The 14,680-nt window shown below is 57.1% G+C and overlaps 1 long non-coding RNA gene across 1 annotated transcript; it reads left to right on the top strand.

Moving 5' to 3' along the window:
* Positions 1-244: 244 nt before the first annotated feature.
* On the top strand, positions 245-3,543 carry LOC131278386 (uncharacterized). The gene is made up of 3 exons (XR_009185702.2): positions 245-582; positions 1,431-1,687; positions 3,186-3,543. It is a non-coding gene; the product is annotated as an uncharacterized lncRNA (long non-coding RNA).
* Positions 3,544-14,680: the final 11,137 nt, after the last annotated feature.

The following is a 14,680-nucleotide window of genomic DNA, read 5'->3' as shown; positions in this document are numbered from 1 at the left end:
GGCAGCTGCCGGGCAGTGCAGGTCCCAGGGGGCCGCCCCGTCTCCCCGTCACCCAGCAGGTGCTGCTCGCTGCTAAGGCAGCATCCTCCAGCACCCTGTCTGGACGGAACCTGGCGAACTGGCAGCTCCCCGTGTGCCGGGACCCAAGGAAGGGCACTGCCGACATCACAATGCCGGGTCCCTCGTCACAGGGACACTGGGGGCTCGTGCACAAAGGAGGGAGATAGCTAGAGGCAAAGGCTGACACCCCAGGGGCTGCTCACTCCACCGCCCTCTCCTGCCCCTTCCCAGCGAGCCCCCGGCCCCAAACAGCCCCTGCATGGGGGCATAAAGTCACAGAACACGCAGCCAGGGACTTAGGGGTCACCGGGGCCACTGGCTTCTAAGCTGTTGGTTTGCCGTCAGCAGTGCCTCACTCCTGCTTTAGTGAAATCTGTGAAGAGGCCAGGTAGCTTGAAGGGGCCCCCATGTCTTCCTCTTGCCTCTCCCAGCCCCATCCCGAGTCTCAGGGACCCCTTGCGAACTGTGGGCTCTACAGCGCACAGTTTGAAAAGCAGCCCTGGAATCCCGGCTCACTTCCAGGTATGGGAATTGAGGCCGGGTTGGTGAAACGACTCGCCCAAGGCTAGCTGTCGAGCTGTCGCCCCAGTCAGTTCTCCTTCACGGGAAGTGCTCACAGGCAGGTTCCAGAAGGAATCAGTTTAATCCCATAAGCCAGGGGCGAGGCCGCCCGTTTGTGGGCCTAGAGCTTTCCTGGAACGCAGCCGCACCCATCCGTGGACGTTTCGTCTCCGGCTGCTGTCCCGCCACCACGGAGATGAGTAGCTGGGAAAGGACATTCGGCTCCCGAAGCTGAGAACACTTACTGTCTGGTCTTTACAGGACAAGTGGCCTCCAAGACGGGGGACCAGTCAGGAGATGGGGTGGGCTGGGAGGGGCTGGGGTCCCTGGCTGGGATGGACCCAGACTCAGGAACCGAGTTGAAGCGTCTTTCATTGGGGCAGCTCACGATGCGGCTCGAGCTCGGGGCCCCCGTGACCTGGATCTGGCATCTTGGCACCTTGATGACTCGTGTTGTGCTCCCAACGCTCTGGCTTGAGCAGAATTTAGTACATGCTCTTCTGTCATGTCATAGACCCAGCTGGCTGCCAGAAGGTTCCAGAGTTGGCTAATGGGTGGTGCTCCAGGAGCCAGAGGGGTGGCTGTCCATACCAGAACAGCAGGGCAGGAGGAGGGGAAGGGAGAAAAATAAATAAATAAATAAATAAATAAATAAATTTTTAAAAAAGAACACCCCTAAAGCCCTGACAGGTAATGGAGGACACCTATGTGGATGACGTTTCCCAGAGCGTGGAGGTCTGGGTTGGAACTTCCTTGGGGCACCCCAGTTTCCGCTGGAAGCCGGTTACACCCCGCCTCGTCCTCTGCAGATTTCAGGTGAGGCACCCCGACGCTTTCCACATTGAGCGCAGAGAGGCGAGCGGGGTGTGGACGTCAGCTGGTGACACGCACGCCGGGATCTCCCTGGCCGCCTCCTGCCTCTTCACCGCCGACCCTGAGGACTCGGGGTTGACTGCAGCGTGGGGACAGCCAGCTGTTGGCGGCAGTAGGCAGCTGGCGGGGAGAGCGTGCATCCCGACAGTGAGCCCGTGTCCCTGCAGGTGGCCTTGCCGTCCCTTGTCACCAGGTATGCCGACCCTCCCCTAGGGTCCCTTTGTCCTTAGGTTTTTTCCCAGCCCCTGCTGAGGACAAGTCAGCAGGGCAGCAGGGCCTGTGGGTCTTCAGGGAGGCCCATGGGCAGCCCCTCCTGGCCTCCCCGCTTCGCCTCCACGCCTGTGTCAGGGGAGCCCTTTACGCCGGGCCCTGGAACCCCAGTATCTGCAGCTCAGTCATGGCTGTGGGAGGAAATGCACCGCAAGTGCTAAGGAGCAGCCAGTTACTTCGTGGACTGCACAGGACAGGCTTTGAGGTGCTCCAAGTTCTGCTACATCCTTAGCTCCTCCAGAGGCCCTGCTGGGGGCAGGCCCCCCGGTAGGGCGGCTGCCCTGGCTCTTGTCGTTCTGTGGCCCCCGGCAAGGTGGCTGCCCCGGCCCCTGTCGTCCTGTGGCCCCCGGCAAGGTGGCTGCCCCAGCCCCTGTCGTCCTGTGGCCCCCAGCAAGGTGGCTGCCCCAGCCTCTGTCGTCCTGTGGCCCCCAGCAGGGCGGCTGCCCCGGCCCCTGTCGTCCTGTGGCCCCCAGCAAGGTGGCTGCCCCAGCCTCTGTCGTCCTGTGGCCCCCAGCAGGGCGGCTGCCCTGGCCCCTGTCGTCCTGTGGCCCCCAGCAAGGTGGCTGCCCCAGCCCCTGTCGTCCTGTGGCCCCCGGCAAGGTGGCTGCCCCAGCCCCTGTCGTCCTGTGGCCCCCGGCAAGGTGGCTGCCCCCGCTCCTGTCGTTCTGTGGCCCCGGCAGGGTGGCTGCCCTGGCCTCTGTCATCCTGTGGCCCCGGCAGGGTGGCTGCCCTGGCCTCTGTCATCCTGTGGCCCCGGCAGGGTGGCTGCAGCAGCCTCTGTATTTGGTGTATTTGGGCTCATCTGTCCCCTGCTGGAGGCCGTAGGGCCACCCTGAGCCTGCAGCCCGTGCTCCAGAAACGCCTGTGCAAAGAACGAAAGAAAGAGCAATGAACCGACAGGGGCTACACCAGCTGCTTCCTGACCGTGGGTCATTCGTCCTAGGCCTCTTTTCCCTTCCTCCTCCCGCTGCTCTCCACTGTCCTCAGGAAGGCAGGGCCATCCAACCAGATGACACAGTGCCACGTGGGGCCACTCTGCAGGGCCACACGGTCCCACAAGTACCTGTGGCTTGGGAGCCTCGGGTTTCACAGCTGAGACGGGCGCCCACCCCTGCACCTCACAGCTGTGCGCCCAGCCCCCCTGCAGCCCCCCCCCGCCTCTGCACACCATGTCCCCATCCCCATCCATTGCTGCCATTTCTTAGCGGCTTGGAGAGGCCAGTGATGGCCACTGAGGAGCGCGGGTGCGCCTCATAAGTCTTACTTTGAAACGGGGGGACGTCTGCGGCTTCCAGGGCCACTTTAGAGAACCGGGGACGTAGAATGTCAGGGGACAGGGCTCTCGGGCTTCTTGTCACATGAAGTCCAGAGCACTGCTTCTTCCATCTCCTGCTTAGGGGAATCCCTCCCTCCCTCTGTAGTACTAGACAAGCCCAGCAGAGCTGAAGCGGAAGGCATCATGCGAGCCCCAGAACGTCGGAAAAACTCCCGGACTGCTCCCACCCAACAGCAGGTGCGCAGAGCTGGCCCAGTGTGCTCCACCAAGGAGGTGGAGCTGTGCCCGCCCCAGCGCCAGCTGCCCTGCACCAGCCGTCACCTGCGTCAGCCCTCGTTGCTGGGCCTTCACATCCTGCCACCCCCATCCTTATCACCCAAGACTACCCGAGCCCAGGTGCCACGCACGTTTTGAGATTAAGTACGAAAGCAACACTGATTTTTCCAGATCCTCCTTAGGAATGTCCTCTTGAGCATTAGCTTTACTTCAGTCCATATAAAAACTGTAAGAAAAACCCTCAGCGGGGAGGCTGATTTGAGATCGTCCCTGTCAGTCTCCCGCTGGAGATGTGCAATCACAGTAGACGGCCTCGTTCCACGTGTCTGTCTGCCCTGCCGCACCGAGCGAATGATCCCAGCCGAGGACCCCCCTTCCTTCCCTCCCTCCCTCTCTCCTTTCTTTTTCTTTTTCTTTCTTAAAGATTTATTTATTTATTTCCCCTCCCCACCCCACCCCGGTTGTCTCTTCTCTGTGTCTATCTGCTACGTCGTGTTTGTCTGCTTCTATTGTTGTCAGTGGCATGGGAATCTGTGTTTCTTTTTCTTGCGTCATCTTGCTGCTTCAGCTCTCCGTGTGTGCGGCGCCACTCCTGGGCAGGCTGCACTTTCTTTCGCTCTCCTTACGGGGTGCACTCCTTGCGCGTGGGGCTCCCCTATGTGGGGGACACCCCCGCGTGGCAGGGCACTCCTTGCGCACATCAGCACTGTACATGGGCCAGCTCCATACGGGTCAAGGAGGCCCGGGGTTTGAACCGCGGACCTCCCATGTGGTAAACGGACGCCCTAACCACTGGGCCAAGTCCGCTTCCCTCTTTTTCTCTTTCTTTCTCTTTCTCTTTCTTTCTTCTTTCCCTCTCTTTCTCCTTTCCTTTCCTCTTCCTCCCTCCTCCCGTTTCTCCTCCCTCCTCCTTCCCTCCTCCCTTCCCTCCCTTTCTCCTCCCTCCCCCTTCCCTCCCTTTCTCCTCCCTCCCCCTTCCCTCCCTTTCTCCTCCCTCCCCCTTCCCTCCCTTTCTCCTCCCTCCCCCTTCCCTCCCTTTCTCCTCCCTCCCCCTTCCCTCCCTTTCTCCTCCCTCCCTTTCTCCTCCCTCCCTTTCTCCTCCCTCCCCTCCTCCTCCCTTCCCTCCTCCTCCCTCCCCTCCTCCTCCCTCCCCCTTCCCTCTTTTTCTCCTCCCTCCCTCCTCCCTCCCTTTCTCTTCCCTCCCTCCTCCCCCCCTTTCTCTTCCCTCCCTCCTCTTCTCCTCTCCCTCTCCTTTCCCGTCCTCTCCTCCCCTCGGGCCCTGCGCTGACCGCTTTGACAGCACCTCCTCTCCTAGCTCTCATGACCAGCTCTGGTGAGGCTCCGTTGCCTTCCCCACCTGACAGCTGAGGGGCGGTTGGGGAGGGGAGAGCCCCACCTGCCCTGCCACGACTCCACTGGGGGGTGCACCCAGGCCTGTGGCCCCCTGAGCGTTCTGCCATGCCCACCCCCTCCCCGAGGACCTGGCCGGGCCCAAACTGCCTTTGCCTGTGGCTGCTGGACTGAGGCCGTGGATTGAGGCTGTGGGTAGGAAGGGGTAGAGCGTGCCCAGGCTGGGGCCACTGGAGCAGACTCCCCAAGTTTGGGCCCCTTCCTAAGGGACGAAGGCCGCGTCGCGGGGCAGGGGTTCCCCGCACAGTGCTCCTTTGTTGGATCCCTGGCACCCACTCCCACCCCCGGCAGCCCCTCAGTGCAGCCATTTCTCCTCGGAAAGGGAAGCCATGGTTTTGTTCCCGTGTCTGTGTGCTGGCGGCGTGCGCGTTGGAGCCACCGGGCGAGGCGGTGTCACAGGTTCCCCAGTTCTCCGTCCCTTCTCCAGAGGCAGCAGCTCTGCAGAAGGGGCAGGACGAGAGCTGGAGCTGGCTGTCCCGCCGGCCCTGTCCTGCTGTCCAGCTCTGCCTTGCAGGGGACAGAGAGACCCCCACTCCTGACCCCACGGGCCTCCAGCGGGCCGCCACACGGCCCTGCAGGTCTGCTCTCGACCTGGTGTGCCGGGGTGGGTGAGGCAGGGGGACTAGGAAGGAAGGAGACCCCTGCCCAGTGGACGCCGTCCACTGATCAGGAGAGGCGCCTGGAGAAGTTCTGGGAGACCACAGATCTGGGGTGGCCCCGAAGGCCAGCCTAGGTGACACCGAGGACCTTGTGGGTCCAGTGGCTGGTAAGCGGTGTTTAGCAGAAGGACGCCCAGGTTCCATGGGAGACAGAGGAAGAGCAGATCGCAGAGCCCAGGGTAGAGCGCGAGCCCACCGGGGGAAGGAAAGGAAAACGACCCAGGCTTCACGTACCTGATTGCTCACACCTGGGCAAGTCACCCGTAACCGGGCCAGCCAGGAGAGCAGGGGATGGCACGGACAGAACTGATTGATTTTATGTAATTTTAATCACTTGTCCTTCTAAAAACAATGTGCATGGCTCTAGAAATGAAGAATAATTCTAAAATAAACTATTCGCCAAAGGATAAAGCGCTGCCCAGCTGGCTGTGCTGATTAGCCGGGCTGGGAGCTGCCTCGAATGCGCACTCCACGCTGCAGCACCGCCGGTCACCAGGAAGTAGGACATGGGAAGCAGATTTGGCCCAATGGTTAGGGCGTCCGTCTACCACATGGGAGGTCCAGGGTTCAAACCCCGGGCCTCCTTGACCCATGGTGAGCGGTGCTGATGCACACAAGGAGTGCCATGCCATGCTGGGTTGCCCCCGTGTGGGGGTGCCCCATGCACAAGGAGTGCGCCCCGTAAGGAGAGCCTCGCCATGTGAAAAAAGCGCAGCCTGCCCAGGAGTGGCGCCGCACACATGGAGAGCTGATGCAGCAAGATGACGCAACAAAAAAGAGACACAGATTCCCGTGCCACCGAGGGTGCAAGCAGGCACAGAAGAACACACAGTGAGTGGACACAGGGAGCAGACAACAGGGGGGGTGGGTGGGGGGGTGGGGAGAGAAATAAATAAAATAAATCTGTGGGTCAGATCTGGTGGCCCACAGGTCCTGGCCATCCAGCCCTTTCTCCTGGAAGAACTCTACTCTGGAGCTGTTTCCGTGGGGGAGGGGCGGAGGCCACTTCCTGTGTCCCTCTTGGGCCCTGCAGGGATTTGAGTTCATGAGAACTGGTGCAGGGGTGGGGCAGCTCAGGGGCATCCACGAAGGCCCCCGCTGCCCCCCTGCTCGTGGTGGCCCCCAGCTGCCAACAGCGCCCAGCGGCCGCCTCTTGGAGCATCGTCCTTCCCAGGCTCCCGAGTGTGGCCTTGGAATGGACACACCTGACGGAGGGCAGGGTCTCCCCTGCTTCCTTGACCTTAGAGTAAGAGCTCCTGTCCAGGGAAGGCCAAGGGGGCCTCTCCAATGGGGTTCCCACTCCTTCCAAGGGAGCCAAATAGCATCCCCCTCAAGGGGAGGTGGTCTCCACCTGAGCCCCCTCTCGCTCACCACCCTGGCCTTCGCCAACGCGGAGGGGGGTCGTGGTGGGGGGGTCGTGGTGGGCCTTCGGCTCCTCCAAGCTCGACCCGGCAGGGGGCCCCAGTTGCAGTTTGCCCGACAGTGCCAAGAAGCTCCGCCAGCCTCTGGCACGAGGTTTGCCGCTGCTGGTTTGGCTTCAGGGCCTCTCGGAAAGGAGGGTGAGGAGCGGGTCACCTTCACCAAGGGTGGACTGCAAGGGGCAGTCACAGGCTGGCCCAGGGCTCTGCTCATTCCCCGGCTTCATAAATAGTGGAGTTGGCAGCCGCCCAGACCATGGGCTGTTCTGCAGCCATCACGGCGCTCCTCCGACTCGAGTTAACCAGACTGCGGAGCAAGAGGGGGCGAGCACCCCAGGTTACGAGCTTCCTAAGGGTCAGAGCAAAGCCCTCAAAGATCCAGGGGCCTGCCGCGATGGTGCATTTTCAGGGGTCCAGTGGTCAGGGCACGCTGGCAGAAAGGACATCCCCTCCTAGGAAAGGCCAGGCAGGGGCACCGAGCACCCCCTACCATTAAGAAAAAAGCACGCGGCTTGGTGGCCTCGATGGGCTTTGGAGGCGGCGTATTCTGCACCTCGGACAACGTGGACGGCCGTGGTCGAACAAAGAGAGCGCCCTGCAGCGGGTCTAGCTCACCGAGCAAGCAGTGGCCGTGCTGGGCCATGTGACAAGGTGGATCCCTTCTTCCTGGAGCAGCATGTGGGAGAGGAAGATGTCTCTAGCTGGACCCAATAGGTGAGCCGCTGCGCAGGCCATCGTGGAATAGACAAGCCCGGCGTCTCACTCGCAGCCCAGCCACTTTGGGCAGGCTGCTGGGACGTGGTGGAAATGGAGCCTCTGACCATGGGACACCCAGGGAGAGTGTAGTCGAAGGGCTCAGCTGAGCCGGGTGCTGGCAGGCCCCCCGAGTCATAAGATCAGGGGAAGCGGCAGCAGCCACCGGTCCAGCACTGGGAGGCCGAGTGAGGCAGGTGCAGAGGCCGCACGTGAGCTGCATGCACAGGTGGTCCAGACCTCAGGCTGCTGCCCGGGTTGCACCTGTGCCCTTCCCTCAGCTCATGCCTGTGGGCTCCTGGTAGGGGGTGCCCCTCTGACCTGCTGATGGGACAAAATGCCTGAGCTGGTGAATTCACATCCTCTTGCTGCTCTAACAGATTCCCACAATCTGGTGGGGGCCAGGAGAAGCCCTGGATATTCCCCCAAGGACTTGATCATTGGGCCCTCCTTGGGGAATGATGGGAGAAACAAGCAATCAAAGCGGTGAGCAGCTGGAACTCCTTCCCTGCCATTAGCAAAGGGGTGGGATAATTAGCAGTTTAAAAAGCAGCGCCAGGGAAGCTGACTTGGCCCAGTGGTTAGGGCGTCCGTCTACCGCCTGGGAGGTCTGCGGTTCAAACCCCGGGCCTCCTTGACCCGTGTGCAGCTGGCCCACATGCAGTGCTGATGTGCGCAAGGAGTGCCCTGCCATGCAGGGGTGTCCCCCGCATAGGGGAGTCCCACGTGCAAGGAGTGCACCCCGTAAGGAGAGCCACCCAGCATAAAAGAAAGTGCAGCCTGCCCAGGAATGGTGCTGCACAGTTTTCAACAAAAAGAAACACAGATTCCCATGCCACTGACAACAACAGAGGCGGACAAAGAAGACGACGCAGCAAATAAACACAGAGAACAGACAACCCAGGCGGGGGAAGGGGGAAAGGGGATAGAAATAAAATAAATAAATCTTTTTAAAAAAAAAAATCTCTGAAGGCTATTTCTAATTAATCTAATTTGCCCTGTGACCACAGTTTTGCCCAAGAATTTCATTCTTTAATGATTGGCTTAGAACCAAAATTTTCCCAATGCTTTAAAATATAGCTGACAACATTTTCCTTTACTTCTGAACTTTGCTTATTTCCCATTTTGACTTTGACAGACCTTGAGTGAAAAACACTAATTCCAGTGCACACTCACTGAGGTCACTGAAGCCTCAGGGAAACCTGGTTTTTCTCACGACTTGCTGCTTTTAGGAGCATCAGCACTCGAGGTGGGAGGCCCCCACTCCCCCTCCTCGGAGTTAACAGGGCTCGGGTGGCCACTGCACTGGGAGATGGGGACGTCCAAGCCGAGGGCTGAGAGTTCCAGCAGGCAGCACCCAGTCCACACCTGGAGTCAGAGCAGGGGCATTAGGACCGGGGTGGGGGGGGGGGGGTAGGAGACAGGCTGTCTCAAGTTTGCTTTCCCCTGAGCTGTGAGGGCAGAAGCTGTCATGAAATAACCATAAGCAAAGGCAAACTCAGTTTAGAATCATCATCACAATAGCTGAAGTCAAGGGTGAGGCAAAGCTTGTAAGTTAGTCACAAAATAACCCTAATCAAAGGTAAATTTAGTTTTTAATTACATTACTATAGCAGGGGTAAGCAAGGGTGTGGCTAGAACTGAAGTAACTAAATAAAGGTAAATTAGTCTAAGATTGCCATCACAGCAGTAGGTTCTAGACCAAATCCACCCAGCTATAGCAATTTCAGATATCCTTCTGCTGTTTTATACTATAAAGACATCTACTATTGATCTTTACTTTTAGTTACAGTTTCTACTAAGTTTTTACTTTGAAACAAAATTGGGCACTTTTGTTTATTAACTAAGAAACTAAAACTATTTTATTAGTTACAACTTTGCAAAGTTTTTCTGCTTTTCCAGAAGTTGAATTCATTCCACTTGTGATCTCTTTTATACATCAAATTCAATTGCAAGCTAGTATAAACAGTTAAAGACTCATTTTTAGGTTACTTTTCACCATTATCCAACTTGTAACAGGTGAACCCCAAATCTGATTTCCAAGTTCCTAGGCGTGAGCAGACAAAGTTAAACAGATTACAACAGAAGAGAGAATTTTACACACTTAGCTTAGGGAAAGACTTGACTTTAGAATCACCTAGACGCGAAGCTCCCAGTGTCTGTCCACGGCAGAGCCCTCATGCGGGACCCTCCAGCTTTGTTCCCCCAGGAAAGTCCTTGGGTATGGAGCTAAGGGGTCCAGAGGAGCCCTGTCCCCAACGAGACACAAATGGGCTTTCTCTGGGGGCTGCATCTCATTAGTTACCTCCTGCAAGGGGTAAAGCCTGTGAAGCTTTTCTTCATTGGAAGGATGGAAGTGTTCTAAGGACTAAGCAGGGAGCGAGGAATAGCCAGGAGCCGCCCCCACCCACCACCACCATTTTTTAATCTTAACTGACGGCATACGAGGAGGTCTCCTCTTCTACAGTGGAGAGGTTTAGTACACCGCCTAGATCGCAACTCCCCACTCACAGCCCTCATTGTGAAGCCCGCTAGTAAGATTGGGAATCAATAGATGGACCTGGAACCTGGAGCAGAGAGTCCACGTGGACATCAGTAACCCCAAGACGGCTGCTGGAGGACCCTCCCCGAGATTCTGCCGCTCAGAAGAAGACTTCCTCCAGAAGCTGGGAGAAGCCTGGGTATTCCCCAAGGACTTATCATGGGCCCTCCTGGAGATGGATTGGGGAAATAAGCAATCAAAACAGGCAACAACTGGAACTCCTCCCCTGCCATTAGCAAGAGGGTGGGATAATTAGCAGTTTAAAAAGGGTGCTGGGCCTGAGCTCGCTCATGCGCCCCCTTGCCTCTGCACACAGGCTCCAGCTGCTTCTCCCCCGCTTGGATCACCACACAAGTAAAACCTGGGCATTTATAACCTATAAGGGAAATTGTAGCCTATAAATCAGCCCTCTTTATCACTTTTCAGCCCCTTCCTCTCTGGGAATCCTGCTCTGTTATTTTCTCCCATTTCTCCTCCCTCCCTACCTGAATAAATTATTGATCTAAGTTACCGATGTTCTCTTAAAATTCATTTCTCCAGCGTAGTCAAAGAACCTAAATGAAATCCAGTAACAACGAGGCACAACCAAGGTTAGGGAGGGCCTGAGTGCAGTTGAGGACAGAGTGATTGGCTCCCGTGTTAAGAAATTCACAATCTCACCTGCCACGTGGAGGGTCACCTGGGGCTACTCCGGTTGATGGTTCACACGTGGCTTTAGACCCCTTCTGTCCTCCCTGGGCAAGGCCCCCGCAGTCCACCTGGCACCGGGTGAGGCAGCTCGGGGCCAAGTTCCTGCTGACATGGAGCCTGGATTGGGGTAACCCACAGGGGATGGTACCTTTCACGGTGCAGGTAAATGGTGAGCCTGACCTGGACCCTGGACCCACCCTTCCTTACCTTCTCCACCTTGGCTGTGTGGTTTTGATTGTGGAAAACTGCAAAGTTTGTTTCTAAAAGGGGGTTCAGGGGAGCTCGGGGGCCAGGGACAGTCTCTGCAGCCTTCTAGGCCCCCGGAGGCAGCCTGGAGTGGCCGGGAGGACCCGCCCTTCTCCAGAGTGAGGAGCTGCAGGAGGGCGTCATGACCCTGCCAGCTTTCCTCGACAGAAGGCTGGTCTCCGGCTCTGCCTCCCAGCCTCTCCCCCGAGCTTATTTTAACTGACCAGCTCGGCAGTGCATTTCCTCCCCCTCTAAGGAGACAGGGCCGCAGGGTCTCTGGCCCTCAGCTCTGCCTGTCCTCTCCTCCTCTCTCTCACGGGTTTAGCTGGAATTCAGGGTCCCCTACAGGCCCACACTTGGCCAGACTGCAGCCACGTGGTGTGGCAGGAAGATCAGCCTCTTCCTCTTTAGACGGTCAGTAGGCCGGCTGCCCCGGCGAGGAGCCGCCCGTTATCCCTGGGGAGGATAAGCGTGTCCATCAGTCTGGGTGGCGTCCCATCGGTAGACTTGGTCGAGTGGATTGCTCACCAAGCCAGCGTCCTGGCGGCTGGGAGCCCTGCTCGCTGTCCCCACGTTCCGGGTATCGGGGGCCTTATGTCTCTGGGTGTCCTAGAGCCTTAGAGGTCTTGGAGATGTCTGGGTTCAGTTCCCACTAGGAAAGGGACTGGCTAGAGACTTTTCTGTTGCTTTTTTGCGAGATAATCAGGAGATAGCCGTGAGCGAGCTCCTCTAGTGGCCAGCCCCGGGATGAATTCACAGTTAAACCCCACATTCAGAGGCGTGTTAAAAAGCAGAGAAGGAGATGGGCTTCCTGGCAAACAGCCTCGGGGCCCTGGAGGTAGTGGATCAAGAGGAACCTCAGGGCCTCTCCGGGACTGAGTAAACAACAGACCTCCTGGCCCAGCTCTCGGAGGCCTTGCTAATAAAACAAGAGAGGACGCAGGCAGGCTTTAATTAAACCTCACCGGTCTATGGCGCGGTCAGGGAGCGCCTCTAGCCTGTCTCCTGCCTTGGCTCCCCAAATAATGTTCCAGATGGCTCTGGGCTCTAGACTTCTAGGTTCTTGGCTTATGGTGCAAAAGAGAATTTAAGTACACGCCACAGGGTAGGCCGGGGAGTAAAGGGTTTATTAAGGAACAAGAAAACAAGAAAAGTGTAGAGTCCAAGGCACAGACCACAGGTAGACTGCAGTTGCACACGTGGGACCCCAGGTCCGGGCTTTTTAAGGTCTTTCCTCTTCTCCTTTCAAAATGTTGGGGTGGGGCCCAGCTGTTTGCTGTACTGATTGGTTACCCCACCTGTCAGTTCCCAGGGGGCCAATGGTGAGGCCTTTTGATGGTATTCGGGGCTTTCCCTTGACCCCAAATGGGATTCTCATTCCAAATGAGATTCTCATGGCCAGGATCTCGCAGGATCCCCCAGGAGGTCTCTGAGTGGGGTGTCACGGCCATCCGTGTGACTTGTTGACCATGCTGTTTGTTGGCTGGTCTTCCCTTTCCCTAGACTAACCTGCCTCAATCAGGCTGCACCTAGGTCCAAGGTCATGAGGTATCACTTAGTTGCAAGGTCATCAGGTGGCACCCTAGGTGCAAGGTCATCAGGTGGCACCCTAGGTGCAAGGTCATCAGCCAGCACCTAGGTTCAAGGTCATCAGGCAGAACCCTAGGTTCAAGGTCATCAGGCAGCACCCTGGGTGCAAAGTCACCAGGCAGCACCCAGGTCCAAGGTCATCACTTGACACCTAGGTCCAAGGTCATCAGGTAGCACCCTGGGTATGCAAGATCACCAGGCAGCACCTAGGTCCAATGTCATCAGGCAGGGACCTAGGTCTAAGATCATCAGGTGGCACCCTAGGTCCAAGGTCATCAAGCAGCACCCTGGGTGCAAGGTCACCAGGCAGCACCTAGGTCCAAGGTCATCACTTGGCACCTAGGTCCAAGGCCATTAGGCAGCACCTAGGTCCAAGGTCATCAGGCAGCACCCTAGGTGCACCCTGGGTACACAAGGTCACCAGGCAGCACCTATGTCCAAGGTCATCAGGCAGCACCTTGGTCTTAGGTCATCAGAGATAATTTCAAGGCTTTAACCACTTATAAATCTGTGCTTTGCAGGAAGGAGGAATGCAGTAAGGATTAGAGTAGACTTACTGATATTCTATTCATGAACTATTGTGGTTAGTAATCGAGAAAATGTGGCATTGGTGTGGAGAAAGTGGCCATGGTGGCTGCTGGGTGCGGGGAATGGGAGGAAGAGATGAGATGTGGAGGCATTTTTGGGACTTGGAGTTGTCCGGGGTGGTGCTGCAGGGACAATTACCGGACATTGTAGATCCTCCCATGGCCCACTGGATGGAACGTGGGAGAGTGTGGGCTATGATGTGGACCATTGACCATGAGGTACAGCGATGCCCAGAGATGTACTCACCAAATGCAATGGATGTGTCATGATGATGGGGGAGAGTGTGGCTGTGGGGGGAGTGGTGGGGTGGGGGCGGTGGGGGTGAATGGGGACCTCATATTTTTTGAATGTAATATTAAAAAAAATATATATATAATAAAATAATAAATCTGTGCTTTGCATCTGCATCTGTTAAGAAATGGGGATATAAAAATTCCATTGCTTGGAATTACTGTTTCACAAATTCATAAGACATTTACAACTGCCCAGCTCTCAAATTTACAGTTCCGAGAGTGGCCTTCAATGACGGCATTAAGGAATGGAGCCATTCCACACAGCAGCAGCAGCCAAGAGGGCTCCCCGACACCTGGGCCACCCAGGTACCTGTCTGGGATCATGGGGAAAGCTTGTCCCATCTTGTGTCCAGTGTCCCCAGCCAATGGGCCCCCTGTACCCAGCATGAGGGAGAGGAGTCACTTCATATTGTTGTCAAGTATTTTGAGATGGACATGGAATGTCCTTGTTTCACCCTAGTTGCATTTCAAAAATGCAGCCATTCATTGCAGGGGGTTTCAGAAGCACCTGGTAGAGGTTTTCACCAGTGGGTTGAACCCCTGGTCCTGCGAATCTGACTTTACTTGGAAAAAATGTCTTTGACGATGTGATTAGTTCAGATGAACCAAACTGGAGTGGGGCCCTCATAAGAAGGGGAGAAAGGGCAGAGAGACACGGAGACGGCCGTGTGGCGACATGAAGAGCTGTAGCCACAAGCCATGGAGCACCAAGACCACCCAAGAGACACATGAGGCCCCAAGAGCAGGGGGGCTCCTTCCCACATACTTCAGAGGGTGCAGCTTGCCCCCACCTCCGTTCTGGGATTCTGCTCCACCACCCAGGTCGTGGTGCTCAGTGACGGCAGCCTGGGACAGGTGAGACACGTGCTGGTACATTTTATGCACACAGCGTGCAGCCACCTGCCCTTCCTGGAGTTTGGAAGGAGGATGCACAACGAGAGGGGACGGCTCCTGCCTGCCCCAGACCTGTTTCTCCTCCACTCGTTTCTCCTATGCCTCTGTCAGCGTTTCCTTGTGCTAATCCTCTACCTTGCCGGGTTTAGGACAAAATCGTCACCCAAGGAGCCAGCTGAAGGAGGGTGGTGGGCAGGGCCAGTGCCAGAATTTGAGGGGCCCAGTGCACAATGAAAATGTCGGGCTGCCTTTTCAAGAGTTATTGAGAATTTCAAGACGGG

The sequence above is a fragment of the Dasypus novemcinctus genome, chromosome 4 (genome assembly GCF_030445035.2).
Source record: "Dasypus novemcinctus isolate mDasNov1 chromosome 4, mDasNov1.1.hap2, whole genome shotgun sequence".
NCBI lineage: Eukaryota > Metazoa > Chordata > Mammalia > Cingulata > Dasypodidae > Dasypus > Dasypus novemcinctus.
Note: the sequence above shows the minus strand (reverse complement) of the source record. Positions and strands in the feature narration are given on the sequence as shown.